The sequence below is a fragment of the Protopterus annectens genome, chromosome 4.part1, assembly GCF_019279795.1.
Source record: "Protopterus annectens isolate FY-2018-M chromosome 4.part1, PAN1.0, whole genome shotgun sequence".
NCBI classification, from domain to species: domain Eukaryota; kingdom Metazoa; phylum Chordata; order Ceratodontiformes; family Protopteridae; genus Protopterus; species Protopterus annectens.
Window position 1 is genome coordinate 941411684 of NC_056734.1, and position 26995 is coordinate 941438678.

Genomic DNA, 26995 nt, shown 5'->3' on the forward strand with positions numbered 1-26995 from the left:
GCACTCATCACTGTTTCTATTTCTCTGTGTTGATCACAGCTCAATATTTAATAAAATTGGTTTTAATATTTAGCATTCTTATTTTATACCAATATCATGAACTGCGGTGGTGGTGCTGCAGTAGCATTGTTGCCTCACAGTAAGACGTTGTGCAGTTCGATTCTCAGCTAAAGCGTCTTCTGTGTGGAGACGTGTGTGAATGGGTGTACCTTCGTTGAAGGTTGTGTGGCAGGGCTGGCAACTCGGCATGTAAAAATCTACTGCCAATCAGTAGCGGACCAGAGTTCCACTGTGGCGACCCCTAATCGGGAAAAGCCAAAAGACACAACAATTTTATACCAATATCATATATCTCTCCATGGTGGCTCTCCTACGTTTATTTCTTGTTGGATGATTTACATTACTTATGTGTGTTTTATACATGTCCAGTTCTGTGGACATCAGCAATCAATCTGGCCATTTGACATACATTTTCCATTTGGTTAAATGTATTTCTATTTGGTTATTACAGCACACTGTGTGCTGTACACATGCATTTGTATTGTGTCAACTTACCTTGTCCGTCTTTACCCTGATGTGGGCTCCAGTTGTCCATCTCCCTTCCACCTTCTTCTTATTAGTGTAAGACCTAATAGCATTGAATTTTAGCCCTATGAAATTTTATAATGTTGATAGAAGGTTGTAATGCTTTATTATGCAGTCTTGAACACTTGGGTAAGGATGTAGAGAGAGAGAAAGAGTGAGATGAGATTGTGCTTAGCTGTCAACTCTTTTGCTAAAGTTTGAAGTCAAGGATAAACTACTTACAAGTCTCATAGTGCTGTTCCAGTTAGCCAAACTATGTTCTTCCAGGGTGGCTGCATATTCTGAGGCTATACTGCATAAGAGAAATAGTTTAAGGCACCAAATATTTTGCATTTTACCTGTCCTAACATTTTAGTTTCTTTTGGCAAAGGATACTCTGTTTTATATTTACTGCAATAAAGCACTTATGAATGTTATGTTTGCTGCCTCTGCTTTTCAGATCTGGTAGACGTGGTGGCTAGCTAACTGAAGTAATACAGTTTCACCTGTCACTGCCATGAGCATGAGTGTTATTTCCCCACTCCTTATGTTTAGGTATGTTTGTCCTGCATGAAGGGGATGTAAAGATAAATAATGTACAGCATGGAACATCTGCTTCAAATTAATGCTGTTACTGCTGACGTAATGGTGACAGTGGCTATATCAATCACCCTGTGACCTTGAGGTCAGAAAAAGTGTATTGGCTAGGGCCAGAGTTTCTTTTAACACCCAGGCCCACAAATTCCAAGAATGATAATTTTGCCTAGTTGTTTGAATTGAACCACATAATAAAGTTTTGTTTGATTCCTGAAGGGCTTAATAGTAAAGGAATCATGTTTTAAGTCATTGTGATAAATTACTTTAAAATGACATTGCCAGCTGAAATCAAACATTGAATGCTTCAGACTGACCTTCAGGATGCAGAAAGTTTGGTAATACTGGTAGAAAGAGTATTGTAGTATGAAAACCTACTTAGAAAGTCAGCTAATAAATTGTCTAAAAACCAAATGCTGGACAAATGAAAGAACACTAAACTACTCGTGACTGCTAAAAACAGACTCCTTGCTTTAATGATAAAGTAATAAAATTTAAATTTAAATAAAAAAAACAGTTTTTAGCAGTCACAAGTAGTTTGGTGTTCCTTCCTTTGTCCAGCATTTGGTTTTTAGTTTTATATTCTGGACTTACTCCTTATTTCTTGGTGCTAATAAATTATGTGACAAAGATGGAAGCATGCAAAAAGGGACACTCTGATCCCTCCTATGCTTTAAGTGATGCAAAGCATTATGAGAAAGCTTAAGTTAAACATTATCATTCAAGTAACCAAAGAAATGGTAAATACTGAGGCAATGGAGTGCGAGTGAGTTATTACAAGTCTTATGCACATGACATTTTGCAATTGCGTCACAACAAAATTACTGTACTGCACAATAAGAATGAATGGGTAGGAACTCTGGGTTGCTGAGATACTCCAGCAAGATCACTCTGGTGAAAGCCTAGTACCTCTGTATGCAAAAGGCCTACTTACCTAGGTCAGTAGAGGTAGTGTGCATACATGAGGAAGGGTGGCAGTACCCAGTCACGTGAGTGGAGATTCATACCCATTTTAAAATGATCTTCCACCCATTGTCTGTGATACCTTATGTCATCCATGATTTTCATTTTTTAAAGACCTGTGGAGAGAGAGTGGAAGATGAAAAACTCTCGGGAGTCTGCTAAAGCCCCTGCTACATTGGTAAGAGCAAGTCATCCAAAGACTTATAAGATACACATACCCATATGACACCAGAGAAAAACCTTATTAGGAGCTGAATACAAAAGATGCGGTTGGAGGCCTGAAGAGCACTAATATTTGGATAAAAGTATTCAAAATAAAAAAAAACAGTGAAGGTAGGGATGGGAGATAAACAAGGAAGAGACAAATTCCTATGCACACTGGATTGGGAAAACTCTATGAGAATAGCCAAGAGGAAAAGGAGAAAACAAAAGAAGGTAAATTAGGAACAAGAATAACTCATACAAATGGAAATTTTTTTCTAGTTTACAGGAAATTAGAGAAAAATTATTAGATCACTGTAGTGTGCTATCATTCCTCTGGGAGGACTGGGATACCTGAATTGAAGTGTCTGTCCTACTGGGAGAAGAAGCTGAGATTTCTATTTCACCATTCACAAATGGGAAGGAGATCCAGATTTATCTGAGCTCACAATATGTCAATTGTATTACAACAGGAATGAGTGGGAGAATAAGAGCATAAGTTGAGCCTGGTGGGACATATCCGGGATAGTGGTGGAAGATTATGCTATAGCAACACCATTGGCTTTCTCATACTTTGACATTCCAAATGACTGAGTCTATAAAATTGTTTGGAAAAAGAAGAAGTTAAACAACAGTTGCTAGTACCCAAGCACTTCAGAACATTTGTGATGAAAATGGCCCACAGTTATGTGTTAGAAGACCACATAGGTATGCTTAAGACTAAAGCAAGAGTCATGACCTGGTTCTATTGTCAAAATGAAAGGAATAGAAAAGTTTTGTGCCAGCTGTAATGAATATTCAAAGACAGTATCAAAACTAAGACTGATAAATACACTACTACCAGTGTCAGTAACTGTGGTTCTCTTTGAAGAACATTCATAGATATTGCTGATTCCAAAAGGAGAATTAGCTCAAATAGTAGAGCACTTGCTTCACATGTGAGAGGTAATGGGATCAATGCCCGCATGCTCCGTACATTTAGGAGTGAAGTTGGCATAATGGTTATGGTGTTTATCTTACAGATATAAGGTACAAGTTTTGATTCTCACATGAGGTAATTGGCTAGGCTTAAAATGGCCCCCACAAAGGCAGTTATCCTTTTACTAATCTATGATCATATCCATTACTTAGCTCCAGTACATGCTAGTGATCCTAGATTATGCCAGCCATTTTTTGGGGGCTATTCCCTTCAGAAACACCAACTCCAAGATTATTGTTAAGGAGCTTTTGTCATTTTCATGGGCAGGCATAAGAGTGGAGATCTCGATCAACCAATAAGAGTTTCAAATAAAAACAAAACTCAGGACCTCTACTAACCCTGGATCATTGCGGGACTACTCTATGGCAAATGTATTCCTATTAAGTGATAATCTGGCAAAATTTCAAGCTCTCAAAGTCCTGGGACCACTGTTGCCTATGCATGATTTTTAACAGGTACCCTGTACAATCATGTCAATGGATGCATAGAGACAACTGTGCCTACAATGAATGAACACAAAACAAATTCAAGAAATAAATTGCCCTGGCAGAGTCTGAATATAAATATGTTGAACAACAGAAGGAAGAAAGTCATGGCAAAATAAGGAAGTCCAATGTCCAGCAGGATAAAAAAATCCCTCATCAATCTATACAAACAAGTCGAGGACAAATCAAGCCTAGCAAAGCCAAATTTGAGGTAAAAATAGTGTCTGAGGCCAAGGACAATCATAATGCTTTCTTTGTGTATGTCCACAATCTCAAAGTTAATGCAAAACTATGTGCAGAATGAATTGTAAACAGAGCCACTTACATTGGACTGAAAGATATAGCAAATTTATTGGCTGACAAATTCAGCTACAATTTTACCTCACTTTTCCCCTCAGCCATCCTACTGGAAATACTATCAGCATAACCAACACAGCTATCAGTAGAGAGAAGGTCCTCAATGTTGTCTCCAAGGCTAAGAATACAACATCAGTAGAACCTGATAATATTCCAGGATGCCTCCTAAATAGCATGAAGAACATCCTATCTAGACCAATCGAATCAATGTTTAACCATAGCTTCCAGTCAATATTCATGCCACTTGACTGGAAAACTGCAGTTGTCATCACTCTGTACAAGGGTTGGCCATCCACTGACCCCAAAATCTACAGACCCATAAATCTGTTTTGCCTAATATGCAAAGCTATGGAAATCATTATCATGGAAATAATTAACAATGGCATAGGAACTCTTTAGACATTGGATATCACCCAACCTGGTTTTATCAAGGCCAGATCACGCCTATTCCTCCTAGTGGACTTCTTTGAGATGGTCACTTAGGCAATGGATGATAACAAAATGGTGCATATTGCCTACCTTGATCTGGTCAAGGTATCAGATACAATGCCCCACTCTAGTATAGTAGACAAAATCATTAAATTAAGTATAAAACCCATATCACATTTTGAATAGTTGGGTGGCTCTCAGATAGGACTCAAGAAGTTAGAATAGGTGAGTCCACCTCCATGAATAGGCTGGTGACTAGAGGAGTCCCTCAGGGCTCTGTGTAAAGTCCACTTCTTTTTGGCATATACTTCTGTAAAGTCAAGGTTAAGGTGCTACCATAGAATCCCCCCCCCAAGATACAAATATCCTCCAAAAAGGGCTGACTAGAACAAATAAAAGATGTCAAAGCCACAGTCTGAAACTCAATGCCAAGAAATGCATAATAGTATAATTTTGGAAGTTGACCACCCCTGGAAACTGCTTTATTAATAACACTTCCCCAAGAGTAGATCCTGTAGTCAGGGATTTTGGGAACTGTTCTCCCGTTCGATTCTCAGCGTGGCTTGGGAGTGCCTTCTGTTTGGAGTCTGCATGTCCTCCCCGCGGTTGGGTAGCATTCGAGAGACATGTGTGCGTAAATAGACGTGCCTTCATTGAAGGTTGGGTGTCGAGCTGGTACCTCTGCATTTCGTAAAAATCTACTGCCAATCATTAGCAGACCGGAGTTCGGCTGTGGCGACCCCTTACCTGGAAAAAGCTGAAAGACAAACAACAACAAACAGTAACCTGTTCTTCAACTATCATATGTCTGTGGTAGTAAGGGAATTATTCAACTTTGCTCAACTTATAAGCAAGGGTGTGGCATCAAGGTCCAAAGATGTCATTGCTCCACTATATTCTGCCCTCATCAGACCAGTCATTGAGTACAATGCCCTCTTTGGTGTATAACTCCCAAGTGCATTGAGCAACTGGAATGTCCACAGTTGTTTCTCACAAAAAGGATGCAAGGCATAAACAACATGTTCTACAAGTATTGCATTAAAGCCTTATCTCTGTACTTGGTCTCCTACAGATTGTTGAGGGATCTGTGTCTGATATACAAGGCATCATTGGTTCCCAGTCTGAGGAACCTTATGCATATCCACAAAAGAAAATAGCATCAGAAATGCCCAGTCTTAGGACTTAAATCTTACTTGTGTCATAAACATGAAAAAAAAAACATGTTGGAGTGACTGGTATGTGTCTCAGAGAATACCACTTCTCTAAGAACAGGTTTCCATCCATATGATGCAGAGTTCTTCCTTAAACCAATTCTAGTATAATTTTGAACAGTAGATGTGGAACTGGAAATTCACCCTTGATCTGGCACCTATGTCCCTAATGGACAGAGGCAGACTGTAAATGCTGGGCCATCCAAGAATTAAGGTCTCTGAGCTTCTCAGATACATTTGGGAAGCATGGCTAGGTTTAAAACGCCCCTGTGATTGTTAGCCTACTATGCACCTCTGAACCCATGAACGTTTGAAGCATATCTGAGACCAGCTACTTCCCTTCAAATGTTCTCAGACCTATCATGTGGTAGACTCCTAAGGGGATTGCTGTATACAGTGAAAAAAACACAGGAAGAGGAGGAAACCCAGTTTAGCTGTACTTGAACATTATGAATGTTTACAAGAGAGAATGAGTCCAATCATACCAATTGTTCTGGAGCACCTGGAAAGAGCATACACTAGTTAATAAACAGGAAGGCCCAGAAAAGGAAGTTCTAGGTACGTGATCATGTCTTAGTTCTGGATCCCACAAGTAGGAATAAGTTCATGGCTAAATGTCATCGGCACTATTCCCTATGAAATCTGTGAGAAACTGAATTAGGTGAACTACCGGGTAAGAAAAATGGAGAATGATGCTCTGACCAGTTCTATCACTTAAATGTACTAAAACTGTAAGTATTCTTAGGTCAGAATGATGTGACTTTTGGAGTAACTGATTGGGAGCAATAGAAATGGCTGTTGTAATTTCCTCAAGTAGTGGAGGGCAACACACTTTGTAAATCTCAAAGGCAGGCAAGGAGTTCTCTTAAGAAATAAGGACATATCTTCTGAGTTATCTGGGTAAACCTTCCATATCACCTATTACACTGAAAACATTCCTTGAAAATATTAGTTTAAAACCCTGTAAGATACCAATAGCACAGAAGCAGACCATACAAGAGAAAATGTAAAAAGTGTTAAGGTTGGGATGGTAGATTAGTCAACCACTGAGTGCAAAAGCTCCATTGCGTTAACAGCAAAAGTGGATGCTACTGTCCAATTTTGTAATGACTGCTGAAAACTAAACAGCATATCCAAGTTTGATAACTATGCCATGCCTAGGGTAGGCATGTATATAGAATGGCTGCCCAAAACCAAATTTCTCACAATACTGGACCTGGCCAAAGGATGCTCACAGATTCCCCTTACCCACTAGTACAGGAAAAAATGCTTCCCAAGAGTGGATATCTTTTTTCAATACACAGGTCTTCATTTTCATCTCCATGGTGCCCTACCCATGTTCCAATGATGAACAGACAGGATACTATGACCCCACCAAGCATATGCTCCAGCTTATTTGCACAATGTGGGTATTCAGACAGATATTGGGACTCTCACCACATAAATGTCCAGGCAGTGTTAAACTCTCCGAGGCAGGCCAAGCTTAGGGTCTATATTATAACATCAAAGTCTAAAAACATCGAATGTTATAATATCAACCTCATTCAATAGAAACACCAGAAAACCGAACAGTCAGAATGGCGAGTTTCGCTGTTCTGACAAACATACACACAGCTCAAGCACACCAAAATAAATAATCCACACACATACACTTCACAAAACCCTACACTAAACCAGACATACACCACTAGTTACCCACTTACCTTAACCCAACCATAACCCTAAGGTCCCTAACTATCGCACACTCACCTTACCCGCTCCCTAACCCTAACTCACCTACCCACCCTAACCCTCACGACCACACAATCGCACATTTATCTGACCCATGCCCTAACCCTAACTCACCTAACCCATGCCCAATCGCACATTCACCTTCATTCGCACACTTACCTTAACCCGGTCCGTAACCTTTGCTCCACAGTTAAGGAAATAGCGAAGCTGTAGAAACGGCCAATTGAATACTTTCCCTAGGAATGTATTCGGTGTTCTGCAGCTTTGCTATTTCAAGCGTTCGCTCTACTGGGTTTGATATTATAACATTCGAAGTTTTTGAACTTCAATGTTATAATATAGACCCCCCCAAGCTTACTACCGGTACTGCAGAATGATAAGTATGACAGAGACTAGATAGCTAGGTTATGTGCCAGATCAGGGAATAATTAAACTCCAAAAAGAAAATACAGAAGCAGAAGAGAAGCAGCACATACCCAAGATGAGAAGAAAAACAATTTCAGTCTTTGTTAGGACTTGCATCATATTGCAGGTTTATACCAGATTTTGCTTTTGTAGCCAGTCCCCTAACAGACCTCACAAGGGCTGAATGCTACAAAAGGTCATGTAGACACCAGAAACTGACATGGCTTAAGAAGATAAATAAATAAAATGAATAAATAAATAAATAAAGACGAGCCTCTATGCTAAGCCCCTCCCTTGTTGTTTGGGTGTTTGCCTTTTTGGCCTGCATGAACCAGTAAAGACATAAAAAGTGAAAATCAAAAGTCATGGGCATCCAGAAGCCTTGTAGCTGAAACACCAGTATGTCCATAATAGACCATTTGCATATATCCCATGTCTCTCCACAACATATCTGTTAAGTGTACCTCATTATGAGAAACATTCCTCATTTTGAGTCTTAAAAAGTCCATATTCCTCATTGTTCACACTGAAAAAATCTGTTGATAACATGTCTGTGTTAAGAATTGTTTTAAGTGGTATTCATTGTAAATAGCACTGAGACATTTTAATTCATTAAAATGACTTTTGTGTTGAACCATCCTTGGAGCTGTCTATTTAAAGTTTTTAGTAAGTGTTCCACATTTTGCTCATTTGTTCTGCATTATGATAGGAAGTGTTCCACATTCTTGGGATAGAAGGCAGAGACCTCTGCTTCACTACAGGAGGTTTAAGGTACTACATAGCGAAGACTTTAGTGTTGCTAGGGACTTTTTTGTAGTGTTTACTAAGTGCTTTGTCTGTGCAGGCTCATTTTCTTGGATTAATCATACCATTACTTAGAAATTTTACAATGCATTCATCTTCAGCATAAAAGTTTTAAGTCCAGTGATATTGCAAGCCATCACACTATGGACCTGGGTGTAAGGCTCCTGAGTTTCTCATTTGCATATGACGATTGAAGAATCTCATAGAACTTTAAGACTCAGGCCCAGTTTTACTGTTATAGCACGCTCACACTTAGATTATTTTGGCATCTGGCCTAAATCTTGTTTCCTCTTAGCAAGCATATTTGTAGGTGTTTAAGACCATATGAAGTGTTAGTGAGTATCTTAAATCTTTACAAACACACACACACACACACACACACACACAGACACACACACACACACACACACACACACACACACACACACACACACACACACACACACACTCGCATACACACACACACACACACACACACACACACACGCGCACACTGTGCACATATTACATGGTGTGTGCTAATACAGCTAAATAAGAATTACAGTAAATGTCTCAGCTGGATTTGAGCTATTTTCATCAGAATAACAGTCAGGATACAATGTAAGTTGTCTGAAGTAAATAGCAATGTGTTTTCCTAAGCATGTAATGCAGGCATAAATGATTAAAAGGGATATGGAGCTTGGAAATAGAGTCTGGAATGGAGGAAAATCTTGTTATGTCAAGGAGTTTTAATACATTTTGCCAGCATCTGGAAGTCATTAAAGTTATATAACGCAATTTCTAGGACAATATTCTCCCAAAGGGAGATAATATGTTGCTGTTAGAATTACACAGAACAAAAAGTTATTCCACAGATGTAATTAAAAGAGACTGCAATGTTTAGAGATGTACAGGTGAGTGTTTTTACAATTGTGTCAGTAAAAGCTGAGCTGCAAAAGTACTACAAGGAGAGAAGATTAAAGGGCCAGCTCAGACATTTAATTGTTTCTTAAGTCTATTTGTGCATGCTGTGTAATATGCACCTCATTCCTTCATGTCTGCAATGTGCCTTTGCTTGTAAAGCCAGGAAGCTATATTTTAGGAAAAATGTGCTAAGGAACAAACAAGTCTCATATCGGTTCAGTGTTACAGCTGATACAGTAAATGCCATGTTATCCTGAACGACCTTTATGTCAGGCCAAAAACTGACAATGTTTTCAACATCGTGTACTCATGTGCAGAACTGTATATTCGATAGCTATCTCCCAGCACTACCTTGAAATCTGGTACCCCTCATGTCTAAGTTGAGGAAGAAAAAACAAAATATCCTTTCCACAAGCTGGTGCACCTCATTAAAGATACAAGCCATGTCAGTTCTCTTCTTCTGCCCCATAAAGTTGCCTCTCAACTCAAAGTTGATCCAAAAAAGGCCAGCTGTAGCAAACTACTTGCTACAAATGTGAAAAGATGCTTGTTACAGTAACATTAAAGCTTCATCCCTGACAGAAAATGTGTTACTCTGAATGCTAGTATTATTCTGGATCATACATGGAGCACTCAAGTACTTCAACCAATGCAGTATTGGCATTCAGAAATGGAATGCCTGTACCGAGGATCATGCACCTTGACAGCTTATACCCAGGGCAGCTGCCCCCTTTGCCCCACCCTAGCTACTCTTCTGGTCATGAGTTCATACATTCTATAAAGTCCACATCAAATGCTTTTGCATTTGTAATGAGTGTCGATATATTAGCAAAATTAACATATCTGACCTATTGAAAATAGTGTAACTAAGTTGGTACTCATAAGGATCTGGCTTGAATTAGTAACTGATTTTTTTTGGATTTTCAGTTTCATTTCTGTTCAGTAACATCTGCATATTAACATCTCAGACTGTCAATTATTCAGTTTTTTTTTAAGAAGCTGTAAGAAGCTATAAAATAACCCAGTCATTAAGCTGTGCAGTCTAGGCATAGTACAAGAAATATTTAAAAGCAAAAAAATGAATCAGTACTAAGGAAACAAAATTATTTTATTATGTTATCTGTGATATGCTCTTCACAGCTTTGTCTTCTTGAGAGGAAAGAAATATCTATTACAGAAATATAATTATACTTCCGAAGTAAAGTAACTTAATTAAACAATACAGTATACCTGCTAATTAAAATACCATTACTACAGTGAATTAAAAAATCTGAACTCACTCATACATGTAATGACATAAAATCAGTGGTTAATTAAAAAAAAATTAGGTCATTATTGAATATATTGCTTTTTTAGTAAGGGAACGAATACAAACTTTTTATGGGACCATTAATCTGGAACTGAGATAACAACTGTATACAGTTCTGCACATAAGGTGATTTACACCTTATCTGAAAAATCAACTTCAGAAGAAGAGTTGACAATCCCCGACAGTTTAATTAATGACTAATTCGCAAAGCAGGTTAATCTAATGAGCACATTTGAAACTGTGGACTAAAGCATTGAAGACAACTGATGCTTTGGGCATGCAGATAATTTATTAAATTCAACCTTGTAGCTGGCACAAAAGATGGCAGTGTAAGCATTTTTTCAGTTATCCAACTAGAGCACCTATAAACATAATAAAAACAAAGTTAATTTTCAGGTGAAAGCTAAATTCATTTTTTTCACTTGGAAAAACAAAAGAGATGTTACAAAGTAAAGTCAGCTTTTGACTAAAATAGGAAAAAATGTTATTTATAGTCACACGGTATATAGTTAAAAAGTATTGTTTACAATGTACAGTGAAAATATTGATACCATAAAACTTCTCAGAAGTCTTTGAACTGAAATTATAAATTAGTAATTCAGCAGGTTCCAGACTATTCTTGATTTGGCAAGTTGCTTGCAATTCTTCTGAAATCCTTCGGAGTATAAAGCAGCGACATTTCATATCCAGGAAAATTCCCTTACAGTTTGAATTAACATCCTACATGATTCAAGTCCATTTCTGCATTTTTAAACTGAATATCAAGTTGCTGAGTTAGCCTTGGCTGCGATGCAGTGACACTCAGATCAGCTGAGCAGCTGGAAAGATAATTGCTTGGCTTATTATATTGGCAGGAGAGCTGCAGATTCAGGTAATATTTCACTCAGCTATTAATCTTGCACAGAGAGCTTTCTTCTTGAGTTAGATACATCTGACAGGTAATCTTGTTCAATGCAAATTTTCACTCTGGGCATCCACTATTACTGTACTCTGCCCATTTGGACTAATCTGGTCAACAAAGTTTGCAAATAAATATAATAAATCCATGTGTTTGAAGATTCCACCATTCCCTGGGCTAATAATCATGCATAATCAATGCATTATCTTATAAAGTATGATGTTATATGTGTTTTTAAAGTGAGTATTCTTAAATTTCATAAATACTTTTTTCTTTTTCTCCTTTAACAATGCCACATGCAGTGTGTTTAATCCCATTGTGTTTTATATATATATATATATATATATATATATATATATATATATATATATATATATATAAACATGGTGAACAATGCACTAAACTATAGTATACTGCATCTGTAACAAAAATGTATATTTATTGTAGTCAGTCTATGTAGTTGTGATAAGGTTCACATTTATGAAACTATGTACATTTAAGAAATTAAGAAATAAACCACAAGTGATTGTGGGTATGTCAGGATTTACCCACGGCTGACGTGGTTTGAACTCAAGGGTGAAGATCGAGTGATTAAACAAAGCCAGCCATCAGTATGTCATGATATACCCACACCTATGAGTGGGTTATTGCTATTATACAATGACATTATTTAAGAAAAAGATTGCTTACCTTACTTAAGTATTGTGTTTGTCTAACAGTGCTGTAATGTTCTTCCACATTGTTCCTGATGTACTGTGCATGCGTATAGAACTTACGTTCCCATGGTTGTACAGTACATTATTGCTGTTGAAGGTAAACAATGTAGAAAAGAGAGTCTCCACTGCTGTCTTTTTTGGGTTGAAGAGTAACAATGGAGGAAAGAGAATCTCTGTTGCTGTTTTATGAGGCAAACATCTGGATATTCTGGGCAGTTGAGATGTATGAGAGTATAGCAAGTGTTATGGAGGGATAGTGGAAAAAAAGAAACAAAATTAGGTACATTTCTGTGCCTTTATTTTTGAGAATATACCTGATTTTTCTTCTGTTTTGCACTGTTCCTCCATAACATATTCCAATTGAAAAGTCTGGCTGCTGAATGGTACTTTAGTGACCAGGCATTTTTCTATTGGTTTATGTTCAGTTTATAGTGGGAATGCTGGTCTGTCCAATTAGTGTACTCGTTTTTAAATAACAATGACCCATCATTATAAAATACTCAATGCACTACCTTACCCCCTTATTAGTTTATACATACTGTAACTTATGGAGTTAAAACATTACCCCACTGTCCAGTGACACTGTCCACACGTGAGTTTGTTTATGTGTTAATGTAAAACCAGCAGTCCTGTTCATTTATCGGTTAATAATTATTATTATATGTTTCATTAGGCAGTAGGAGAGATGTGGAGGTGGTTTTCTTACCACTGCTCTTGTTTTTTTCACTTTTGCCATAAGCATTGGCTGACTTCTACCACAGGCTCATTATAGTAAATGACAATCTGTGCCCAGGTCAAATTTCCACTCATAGTATAAATACCAATCTGGGTCTCCCCTGAAAAGAGACCACAAGCCTGGTAGAACTAATCTAGTCAGGAAATTATCAATAAATTAGAAAAAAGGTCTTTACTGAATGGGCAGGATTCACGAAGGCTTGCACGGAGTCTAAGAGTAGTGTAACACTCCATGCAGCCTTCGCGATCCAGGAACAGCCCAAAGTCCATGTAAGAGACAAGCTAAAATGTCTCTTACACGGAGTGGGCGTGGATAAGCTAATCACTTCACTTGCAGCCGAATAGCATGCAAATGAGGATGATTAGCGATCCAGGAAGCCCAGAACAGCCTGTGTAAGAGCCGTTTTAACTGCAGAAATGTACTCAGTTGTCAACTGAGTATGTTTCTGCAAAAATCGCAATGGAGCCATGTCAACTCCAAATAAAGGGTGCATATGTGTCAGGCAGCATGCCAATGGCCAAATATGTGGCCATTGGCAAGGTAGCCTGATGCAAAAGTAATAAAAATATATATATTTTCCCAGCGCAGCCCCGCGCAAACGGGCTGCGCTGTATAAAACATAAAAACGAAGGTTTTAAACCCACAAATGTGGGTTTTATGCAATACATGGAATGTCAATGCAGGGACCAGCAGAACAAAACCAACATGGCCACCGTGTAGTGGTTGCTAAGGGGGGAAGCTGAGTCTAAGAGATGTAACTAAGCATTAGTAGGCAATCTGATGCAAATGAGTGTTAGGATACTGAATTCCATTTTCACATAGCAAATGAGCACAGTCTGAGTAGTGTAATAGTTACAGAAGGGGGAGGAACAGAGTAGGAGATAGGTGACATCACAGGGGGGAATGGTAGAAAGAAATGCAGTTCATTGGAGGTCAGAGTTACATGACAGATGTCAGACAGATATCATGGAATGAGGTGTGCCACTAGATAAGCATGAGAAAGTCAAGAAATGGAAGGTGTACACTGTTGCCTACACCAAAGTTTTTTGCTGGGCGTGCATGCGCACATGTGCATGCCATGAAGCACGAGTAAGAAAGTGTGTGCGCGTGTAAGGCAGACTGAGCATGTTGGGAGCGTGTTTAGAGATGTTTAACACTGTTTGCGCGGGTGTGCGTGCGTTTTAACCTGAATAAGCAGATTCTGAACCGTATAAGCATGTGTGCGTGCGTGTAAGCCACTGTGAGCATGTTTCTGCTGGTTTGCACACGGCTCCTCCCTGAGGAAACAGAGAGGAAAAAGGAAGCAACAGATCTAGTAGGAAGCTAGCAGGGAATACTGCTGGAGCTAGCAGGTGAAAACAATTAGAAGCAGGCAATTACACAGGCAGAATAGTAGCCCAGCCCAGCACTTAAAACTCTGCAAACAGCAGTGCAAGATGTTTCTCTCAAGAGACACTGCAAGGCAGGAGTAAGTTATTAGAAGTGAAAACTGAAAAAGCTAAACTCAGAGCAGAAATGTTAGGGGCTGCCATAGCTGTCATAATGAGACATAGGCGACTTGCTGAGGGTGGTGACAATGCAGATGGTGCCAGACAACCCACAGTGAGGAGAAGGAGAAGAGTGTACAGGCCCAGGGTCACCTACCACGGGTTACATGAGCTGGAGATAGTAGAGTGCTATAGAGTGGACAGAGACCTCCTGCAGCAAATAGTGGAGCTGTGCAGGCCACGCCTCACACACAGAACCAACAGAGGGGAAACCATCCAAGTGGAAACCAAGGTATGTGTTGGCCTAAGAATACTAGCAACAGGTACTTTCCAGAGACCAACTGGTGATATGATGAGGATATCACAGGCATCAGCCTCCAGGGTACTGCACCAGTTCCTGGATGCCATGTCAGCACATGTCGGTGATCATGTATATTTCCCCAATGCCCGTGAGGTATTGACCAGCAATATGCGTCTCTTCCAGCAAATAGCAGAATACCCTAAGGTAGGGGTGCAATAGACTGCACGCACATACGCATCAAAGCACCAGCCGGTGAGCGGGGTAGGGCATACATCAACCGCAAGGGCTTCCCCTCCATCAAATCTCAGGTTGTGTGTGATGCCCAGGGCATAATAATGAATGTGTGTACTGGCTGTCCTGGGAGCTACCATGATTCCCACATCTGGCATTTGACGCAGCTGTACCAGACATTTGCCAATGGGGACATCCCGCACGGACACCTAGTGGGGGATGCAGGTTATGCACTGGAGCCGTGGCTGATGACACTCATCAGAAACGCACACACACCTGAACAGGAACGCCATAATGAGGCACACGCACAAACACGTAATGTAACAGAGCATGTGTTTGGGCTGCTCAAGTCACAGTTCCGGTGTCTGGACACATCTGGTGGAGCCTTGCAGTACACACCAACTACATGTACCCAAATTGTCATGGTATGTGCTATGCTACATAATATGATCTGACTGAAAACAGCTAAAGCAGGACCAGCATAGGGCTGGGCCAAACAGCCCCCCACCATTGCCAAGGCCATCACAGGCAGAGCGTGACTCGGAGGAGGAACAACCTGAGCCTGCCCCAGTAGGCAGAAGGAGGTGTGCCCAGTATGCCCTGGCCTTGGCAAAGAGGCAACGCATAGCACATACACTGGCTCAGTAGGAACCCTGGGAATGATACCCCCTCTGACTCACTCAAATAATAACATGGATGCCTACAATGACATGACCTGCTCACAAACATGTACAGGGGAGTGTAATATGTGCATCCGACAGAGGCAGCCCTGCAGCACCACCTGAGGCATGAATACCATGTGTTAAGTAATGTAACACCATGTACTATATGCATACCTGAGGACCCTGACTAACATTCTACCCTCACCAAGCATCATGCCACAATATGACAATGAGATGATCAAGTGCAATAATTGACTGAAGTATCGCAGTTAGTCAAAGGGGATCCAATGTGTGCCAGTCTGGGATGACATGCTGAGCATGACATGATGCTCCATCTGCTAGGACTGGCATGCACCTATCAGTGCAGGCCGTATGGATACTGGCAAAGGCTGTTGTTACCCACAGTGTGCCCTGAATAGGTAAGGCTCAAAACACAAACCTATCTCCATAGGTATCAGAAGGGATAAGAATAAGATAAGGGATAAGTCGAAACAGCAAAATGTATGCAGTCTAAACTCACCCAGTATGGAGAATGTTGATATCTGTGCTGTAACAGAAAAGTGAGTCAAGGCTCACAACAGCACTCTAACACTACCAGGTTACACCTCATACTGTGCTGTACAGCCTCAAAACATGGAACAAGCTACAAAAGGAGGGTGACTAGCAAGAATTGTCAAGGATAACCACACCCCCATGTTGGTACCACAACAAGAAGCAGCATGGACTAGCCATGGTCAAGTAACAGTGGCTAAAACTGCCCCCCAGTTTATAGCCTGCTACAGACTACTGTCCCAACACCAGGAACTGCACCTGGCTTATGCTGGAATACATGAATATATCAAGTCCTCCAAACCACATTATATTGGGTGACTGAAAATACCCAGACATAGACTGGGAGCATTATACTAGCTTCAACAGTGCAGGACAAAAGTTTATAGAATCCATAAACCAAAAGTCCCAGGAACAACGTACCACTCCCACAAGAGGGGTAAGCATACTGGATGTGATAATCAGCAACATGGGTACTGGATGGCAAGACGAGAAGTGTATTGCTCACTGGTAAAACCAGACCATAGAGTAATCACAGTGGATATACAAATCCTGACCACAGTCCCTGGCCAGAAAACCACAGTGGAAAACGTGTAAAGCAATATTTGCACTCCTCCAAACTGATGTGGAATCCATTAAAGGTCCTGTGCAGGTGCAAAATATGGGCCACACCTCAGAACCTGTAATACAGCCATTCCATGAACACTGCCAGGAATGCTTGGATTATGCAATCCTAAATTAAAACAAGACACAATGCCATACACGTAGGCATCTGGCATGGTGGACACCAGCCATAACCAAACCATGCAAGAGAATGAGGAAGCTACTACATGATAGAGCAAACATAAACAATGAAGTAATGACTGATCAGTAGTATGGCAATAAAATATGTCCACACATACAATCCACTAAGGCCAGCCACAACAAGTTGAATCTGTGAATCCAGAGGCAATGTTACACCTGCCCCAAGTACACAGACAACCCCCAACTCCACCCAAGAAATACAAATATATGTGAGAGATGCAACCATCTATCCAAACTGGTGGCTGAGCTCCCTCAACTCAGTACTCCCAAAACTAGTCAGGAGGAGAAGGTAACCACACACACCACAAACACAGTCCCACATAGACCTATCACAACTGCAAACCAAACACATAAACACAGAAAAACATTGCCGGAGGCACAAATTACAAGCACAGCACACCAACAGAGGCCTCTAAAGTAGACACCCAATCAAACAACCTCCAAACATAGCACATGCAACACATAGTACACAAAGCTGGTGTGCCAAACAGTCACAGGCCAGAAGGAGAAACAACATGCCTGATACAGTTGTAATAAGTGACTCCATAGTCAGACACACTGCTGTCCCGCACACCAGACTGAACAAGGGAAAGGGTACAGTAAGCTTGCTGTAGGCTGCCACAATACACCACATAACAGATGTATGCAGGCCACTCCAAAGCAAGTAGAAATATGATGCAGTCATAGTCCATGCTGGTGTGAATGACCTGAGATGTACCTCCCTAGACTACATGAAAAGAGACATAGATGAGCTCTCTGATTATGTAGTCCAGGCTGGTATGACACTCACCGTTTGCAGCATCCTACCCTTACCAAGAATAATGCCACAGTACAAACACGGAATGATCAGTCATAGCAAGTGGCACACTTACTGGTGTCATTCCAAGGGGATTCAATGTCTGTCTGCTTGGGATGTCATGCTTGACAAGCCACGCAGCTGTTCTTGGGATGGCTTGCACCTGTTACCCCTGGGCGTCTGGATATTGGATAAGGCATTTGCCACCTCCATAGAGCCTTTTGTAGGCAAGGCTGAAAAGACTAACCCACCACCCTAGAAAACATAAGTGGAAAGAAACATAAGGGTAATGCAGACCAATGCCAGATGTGTAAACCCCAATATGCATGCTCCCAAGGCCATCCCCAGTATGGAGAACATCGATGTCTGTGCAGTGACAGAAACCTGCTGCAAGCCTCCTGACAGCACACCAGCACTACCAGGTTATACCACATATCATGCGTCATGGCCCCAAAACCTGGAACAAAACATAAAGGAGGGTGAGTATCCATATTCAGCACAGACACCCATACGTCCAAGTAACTGACAATGCACAAGGCATTGGAGTCCACCCATGTGCAACTAACTGTAGGCAAGACTGCTGTACAGTCTTTAGCATGCTACAGACCACACTCTCACACACAGGAACCCCACCCAGCCATCCAGAAGACACTGGACAGTATGAATGTCCCACCAAATACCAAACAAGGTACCACAAATTACCACATAGGTGGTAAACCATTATGTATGGAAGGAGTAATCAGGGACCTAGGGACACAAGTGGACAGTAACCTGTTATGTGACACTCACATTGCCAATGTGGCTAGGAAGACTGTCTACATTTGACACCATATCAGGAAAGGATTCACATCTACGTCAACAGAGGTCATTGTGCCCCTATACTATTCTCTTATCACACCCATAATCTAGTACAATGCCTCATATGGGATGTACCTTACCTGACACCTGCAGCAGTTAGAAAGACCTCAAAGGTACCTCACCAAGAGGATAAAGGGTCTCAAATATATGTCATATGCTGTCTGGCTGTAGACACCCCAGCTGAATGCAATCACATACTGCCTACACAGAGGCATTGCATGCCTTTTGTAGAAGGCCATGCCCAACACAGGAGTAATGGACATGCTCCACCCCAGAAAACTCAAAGCCATCAGAGCTGTGAGAGTGAGAGATGTCAGCCTCAACAAATAATGAAATAGGATGTGCTGGTGGGACAGATACATAATCCAGAGGCTCCCCACACCTTGGACCAGAATCCCACTCCATGTTAGGCAGAGCCCCTCACTGACACTCTTCAACAGGAATCTTGCCAAGTGGATGGATGATTGTAGAGTTACACTGGGGGTCTTCACTGTGTCATGTCCAGACAGAGGCACAGCAAAGCAAATCATAAATGGCCATAATATTCACATAGAAAGGGGTGGCAAAAGCCACACACACTCTGGCTAGGCTAACAAATGCCCTAGGGTGGATAGCCTAGTATCAACCTATGAACCTATGAAGATACAAATTGTACAGGACACTAAGGATAATCCCAAGGCTTTCACAACTGATGGTAGGAACCATGTTGGGAATTCACAGATATGCTCTGAATCACACAAATATCACAAACACACACACATATTGCCAACATACATCCTGACAGGTGCAGTGCACCCCCCCCCCAGAATGCAGAATATCTATCCCAGCAGACTGCTGGCCCCATGATATTGCAGATGCTGAGGTAACAGCCAGCATCTACAAAGCAAAACACACAGCAGCAATGGTATGAGATGGTGTCCTGGGCTGAGTGCAACATGGACTCCAAGATGAATGGAATGCCAAATCACACTACTGCTCAATGTCAGCCTTATCACAGAATATGTACCCAAAGAGCAGTGTACAACAACAGTGGTCCTTCTCAAGAAAGGTGTTGCCTGAATGGATACTGAAAACTACTACCCCAGAATCCTGAGAAGCTCGGTCTGCACAGATATGGAAAGGATCAGCATGTACCACAGACATAAAGATATTGGGGACCTACTGACACCGGACCCTACCCAGTGTGGCTTTCTTAAGTGCAGATCCTGTCCCTAAACATGTTTGACTCAATTGAAACAGTCATTAAGGTCACTGATGAGGGCAATGTGGTCCACACAGTGTAGCTGGACCTTGCAAAGGCTTCTATACAATACCAAGAAAAGCGAAAATGAATTCCACCAAACTCCAAAAAAGGATGCGGAAGACACAATAGCCAAACCACCTCAGATTTAATGTTTATAAAAAGCAAAAAGCACACAGCACGAAAACGCTTGTACTGGGAAGGCGTTCATGTTTTGGTATAAGCAAGATTTTACAAGTAGTGTTCATGCTGTGTGCTTTTTGCTTTTTATAAACATTAAATCTGAGGTGGTTTGGCTATCGTGTCTTCTATACAATACCCTACGTGTTCATTATAGATAAGCTCACCAGCTTAAATATAAACCCCTATATCAGTAGAGGGGTTGTAAACCAGACCAAGGACAGAACAGACATGGTCAGACATGCTGCAGCCATGTCAGACTACAAACCAGATATAACTGGCATCCCACAAGGCTTGGTCCTGGGATCTCCCTCGTCTGGTATATATGTCCCATAGGTAAAGGCAAACATGGAAGGACTGTGTCTGAACATGTTTGCAGAGGACTACAAACTGCTCACCATATATGATCCACCAGCTGACACAAGCATTCCACAAAAGGGCCACATAGAAACAGACAACTGGTGCCATAGCCATGTCAGCAAGCTAATTGCAGAAAAGTGTATAGTCAACCCCTGTGGATATACAGTAAGTGCCCACCAATTACCACATAGGTGTTAACCCATTATGTAGTTAACATGTAATGAGAGACCTGGGGACACAAGGTGATAGATATCCTGCATTGGACAAACATGTGCTGTAGTGTTTACAGAAACATACCATATACCCACCTAATCATGAAGGTTGTCAGATCTAGATAAGGGAGGTCATTGTGGCTCTGCAGTCATCCTTCATCAGCGGTACAATTGACTACAATAGCCCCTGTGGGATGTACCTCAGCAGACACCTCCATCAACCGTAAAGTCCCCAACAGTACCTCACCAGGAGTATCAAAGAGCTTGCACAGATGCCATGTGTTGCCTGTGTTGCTGGTATCAATAAACATGCTGCACCTTGTACAATCTGAATGGCAGTGAGCTATGCACATGAGAGACCTGAACCCCAGCACTGACTTACATAGGACAAGCTGTACTGCATGATCCATAACACAGAAGCCACCCCACCCATGAGTGAACTCCCAGTACAGGCTACCCATAGAGTCACTTATCAATTTTCCTCAATAGGAATCTTGATGAGTGGATGGGAGATGTTAGCTTTATCCTGGGTATCACTGTCATGTCACAGGTAGACAGAGGCACAGTATACTAACCATGACATATGTCATGGCAAACTCCACTTACAATGTGTGTTGAAGGACAATCACACTCTCCAACTAGCATTAGACATGGACTAGGGCACATCGCTAGTGTTTGCAAATGTACACCTATGTTGTGGAATACACTACCAATGTTGGACAAGCCAGGTTTAAGTAGTTCATATCTGAACAGAATGCAACATGGTCAGATGTACACAAATGGCCCCTAACCAGGCTGTTGTGCTCACTATCGAAATGTAAAGCAGTGATAGCACTAAAGCCCAGGATACTGTCCACCACAGTCAAAGTACTACCAGTACACTATACAGTACTACAGTGTTAAGTCAGTGTGAAAGGATGTTGACAACTGTATGCAAAGTATTCCATGCAAACACTGCAGGCACAGTATAATCCTGTTGTGTTCACACACAAAGCAGTTGTACAGTAACTACACAACATGACACACAACACACAACCATAAACGGGTGATATTTGTTGAAGTTCACACTCATCCACAAATGTGGTGGGCTGCAGAGTTCAACATATGGAATGCTCACACTGGGCATGCTCACACACTTTGATAAATGAGACATATGTCAGACAACCTGCCATGGGAAGGCTGAACTGGGCATGCTCACACACTTAGGCCAAATCTCAGTTTAGCAGTTGGACACACATACCTGGTATTTTTACGTGTTATTCCAGGAACCAACCACATTACAGCAGTCTGCCCAGTGCACACAGTTAAATGACTACAGAGACATACATGATATAGTGGATCCCTCCCATATGCAAACATCTTCCACAGATGCACAAGTTGTTCATACAAACAGGGAATGCTATGGCATTAAAGATGTGCAAACAGTCTATCAGCAACAAATAATGTGCATTTGACAATTAAACATATGGGTGTAGAGGTCAACACTAGGCTGTTTGCCTTAGGGAATGACAACTTAGCCAGAGTGTGCTTGGCGTCTGCCTCCCCACAGGATGCACATTCCCCTTTCTAAACACCGATGATGTCAGCAATCTATAAGTATAGCAGGAGAAGGGAAACCTCCCAGTAATGTGAATAGTGCGCTCTACTAATGCATCTGTCTCAAGTGTCATAACATAGTTTGGTAGGGGTTTGAATCTTGCAAATGCTCAGTGTGAGTGGGGTTGGGGTGTGTGTAAGTTTGTGGGAGAAAAATGTCCCTTTTGGCAACTGGGAAAACACACTACAGGATGCACGTTCCCCTTTCTAAAAACCGATGATGTCAGCACTCTATAAGTATAGCAGGAGAAGGAAAACCTCCCAGTAATGTGAATAGCGCGCTCTGCTAATGCAGCTGTCTCAAGTGTTATGACATAGTTAGGTAGGGGTTTGAATCCTGCAAAAGGCAAGTGTGTGTGTTTGGCTGTAGGGGTTTTTTGTGTGTGAGGGAAATGTCCCTTTTGGCAACTAGGAGAACAGACTACAGGATGCACATTTCCCTTTCTAAACACTGATGATGTCAGCACCCTATAAGTACAACAAGAGAAGAAAAGCCTCCCATTAATGCAAATAGCACACTCTGCTAATGCATCTGTCTCAAGTGTCATAACATAGTCAGACAGGGGTTTGAATCCTGCAAATGGCAAGTGTGTGTTTTTGGCTGAGGGGGGTTAGTGTGTGTGAGGGAAATGTCCCTTTTGGCAACTAGGTGAACAGACTACAGGATGCACATTTCCCTTTCTAAACACTGTTCATCTGAAGGCCATGGCTCTGGCACAAGTTGTCTGCTTCTATGATGCCCCTTTGGAAGATGCTTGTGTCAGCTGGAGAGTTGATTATGGTGGCCAGTTCGCAGTCATCTGCATATTTGGTCAGCCACAGTCCATCCGTGTTGGCCTGTACCTCCAATAAATATATACCAAACAAGAGAGGTCCCAGGACTGAGCCTTGTGGGACACAACTCGTAACTGGTTTGGAGTCTGGCATGGCTGCAGCAATTCTAACCATGTGGGTTCTGTCCTTGAGCCACTGTGCAATCCATCTAGTGACATAGGGGCTTATATTTAAGCTGGTGAGCTTCTCTAGAATGCCCAAGTTAGGTATTGTTGTGAAGGCTTTTGCGAGGTCCAGGTAGGCTGTGTGAACCACCTTCCCCTCGTCAATGGCCTTGGTGACTGCTTCAAAGAAATCAACCAGGTTAAACCTGGTAGTGCTAGTGTGCTCTCAGTAGCCCTGAACTAGACATCTGTTACTGCACAGATATTGATGTTCTCCATGCCAAGGAGAGTTTCGGGTGCATGCATCTGGAGGTTTAGACTTCTGGCATTGGGTAGCATTGCTCTTAGTTTCTTATCCCTTGTGATACCTATGAAGGTGGGTTTGTCATTTGAGCCTTGCCTAACATAGGCACTATGGGGGTAGCAAGAGCCTTTGCCAATATCTGAAAGCCCAGGGGTGACAGGTGCAGGTCGTCCCTAGCGAAGCAGGTAGTTCAACAGAAGATGAATATGTGAAGGTGTAGTGCCTGTGATTAGTTAGCAGTAGCATATATGACTGCTCACGTGGACACATGCCAGGTAAGTCATATGCACTGTGTCACAGGCAATGTACATGTGAACAGGACAAACAGTGACATCCTGTCAAGTGGGACATGGACATACATATAGTGAGCTATGCAGATGGCACTAGGAGTCCACAGAACCTCTATAACTATGCATTGCAGGTGTGATCAGTATTCCAGGGTAATTGCAAGCAAACCTGCATGCAAACAAAGCTACGGTAAACAGGGCTGCATGTAGTCCATTATACAACAAACAGCTGTACCACTTCCAGTAGGTAACACTGCAAATATGCAGGCACTATGCACATGTACATGGAAATACATGGGTCAGATGGCTAGGGTCCAGTCTCAGCGCACACAAGTGTACAGACCATGTACTGTCAGGATGTACAATAACTGGATGGAAACCCATGTGCTCATACCTGCAGTAATACACATGTCAAATAACAGACACTGAGCCTTCACTCAGTGGTTCCATACTTAGTAGGATGTATGCTACCTGGCCTGCCACCACAGTATCCCTGACATATATGGGGACTCTCCCTCCTGTGACAGTTAGTTTTGTGTGTTGGGGCTGTCTAACATGATATGAGATGTGAGCATGCAGTGCTAGGGTGCTCCTGTGTGTCCTGTACCATTCGTGTAGTACTGCACACATATCAACATCCTCAAACATCTGCATTGCAGAGTCCAGTGTGGGCAACATGCCACTTGCAATTTACATGTCCATCATTGCGTATTACTACATTCATTACCTTATCCCCTGTGCTACCTATGTATGTAGCCTTCTGTTGACATCATTACCACCAGTATGCCAACATGTGCAGATGATACACTATGGTACTTACCATGGGTGTAGACAACAGTACATGACAATCACACACTTACTGCATCAGGCATGCTGTGATATACCCACAATTAATTCAGCACACAGTACTGTTAACAACATAATACTATTACTACACATCTATGTGGTCACCCTGTGCATCAGCAACATGTTAACCTGTACCTGCACAGTTGTTACAGACTGCAAGAGGTGGCACAGTTTCATCATATGCACAGGGTGTGAACTTGGTATGCCTGAGTCAGCCACCGATACCACCGATTGACATGTATGTGTATGTGTGCTGGTGAGGGACAGCAGTAGAAGGTGGGCAATGTTGATGCAGTGTGTGCGTGTATGCGGTAGCCCTAGGTGTTGTCAATTTGCATGTGTATGAATGCACACAGTTCCACCTCATGGCTGCCATATACTGGTGTTTGTGGACAGCCAGAGACTGTACCTACCAGGTCATACAGATCAGTGTCTCTGGCTACGGACACGGTACCTGTGCCTTGCAGGGGTGCTACGGACCGTATCCGGTACCAACCCAGACTGGGTACTGTCATCAGAAGCAGGTGTTCGTTGACTGGACACAGATCTCTGTCGGGCCTGGCCAGAGCCACGTGCACGTGGTCTACTGGGGCGGTCTGATGACAGCACAGACCCAGCATTGCTGGGGCTGCTGCTGGCACTATGTGGGTGGCCGCGGCCCTGTTGCTGTCCGTGATGACTGCCAGCTGCTGCTGTTGCTGGCATACGGCCACGTCGACGCCTCAACCGCCCACCATCGCCCTGGCTCATGGACATGTAGTTGTGGAACCAGTCTAATATGTCCCCACAACGTCTGTCTATGACATAGGTGAAATCACGGATGGCAGCCGCAATGTCGCGCATACTGTCAGTCATGGCTGTGCGACATGCTGTCAGCTCCCTCACACCCTGTCTGGTGTACCGTTCCATACGTGACTGTGCCTGCATGACAGCCCGAAACATAGCTGAGGTTGTAAGACCTCTGTGGGCACGTCTGACAGGGGCAGTATGCCCATGGATGCTCCCACGAGAACCCCTGGACATCTGTCTGTGTGGTACCATCTCTGGGCCATGCCCGTGGCTGCTGTGAGGGGAGGCATGTGCCACAGATACCACATTACCCTGGTCAATTCCCACTGTATGCTGTCCATCACCTAGGGACATTGGTGACAAAGGGTGTATTGGCAGGATAACTGTGCGCATTGATGGGGTTGACAGCTGTGTACTGTCAATCAGCTGACCAATAGTGGGCCCTGGCATACCTTCCTGTGCCATTACACAGATGTCATCATTATCAGTACCCATGGCACCTGATTCAGGTTCCCTGCTACATGACACCAGAGCAGTACCAGAACCTGTGGGAGGGAAACAGGAAACACAGTTTACAATGTCTACACATTACCAGTGATGCACACATGCACACATGCACACATGCACAGGTGCACACGTGCACACGCGCACACATGCACAGGTGCACACATGCACACATGCACAGGTGCACCCATGCACACATGCACACATGCACAGGTGCACAGGTGCACACGTGCACACATGCACACATGCACAGGTGCACACATGCATGCATGCACACATGCACAGGTGCACACATGCATACATGCACACATGCAAAGGTGCACACATGCACACATGCACACATGCACAGGTGCACACATGCACACATGCACACAGTTTCATACAATTGTACAGTACTCAGTATGCGTGATATCAACACACAGACACAGACACACCTACATGCATACAAAGAGCACTACTAAGTGAGCCAAATAGTACTATTACTATCAAGACTATTACAGGAATTGTTAATACACACTCACCAGCATGGATAGGCTGCATTGCTGTTATACCAGAGGGACCTGCAGACGTGAAGAAACTAATGTCAGTGGGCACAACTGTGCCATTGTTACTGAGTATGATACAGGTCAGTAGTACAACAGTCACCTTTCACAGGTCAGCTGCTAATATTGAGGATATCACACTTGAACATTAAATACTATGGTGACAGCTACAAACCAAGGACACACCTCACACATGCATTGACTACCAGTGTACACAACAGTCA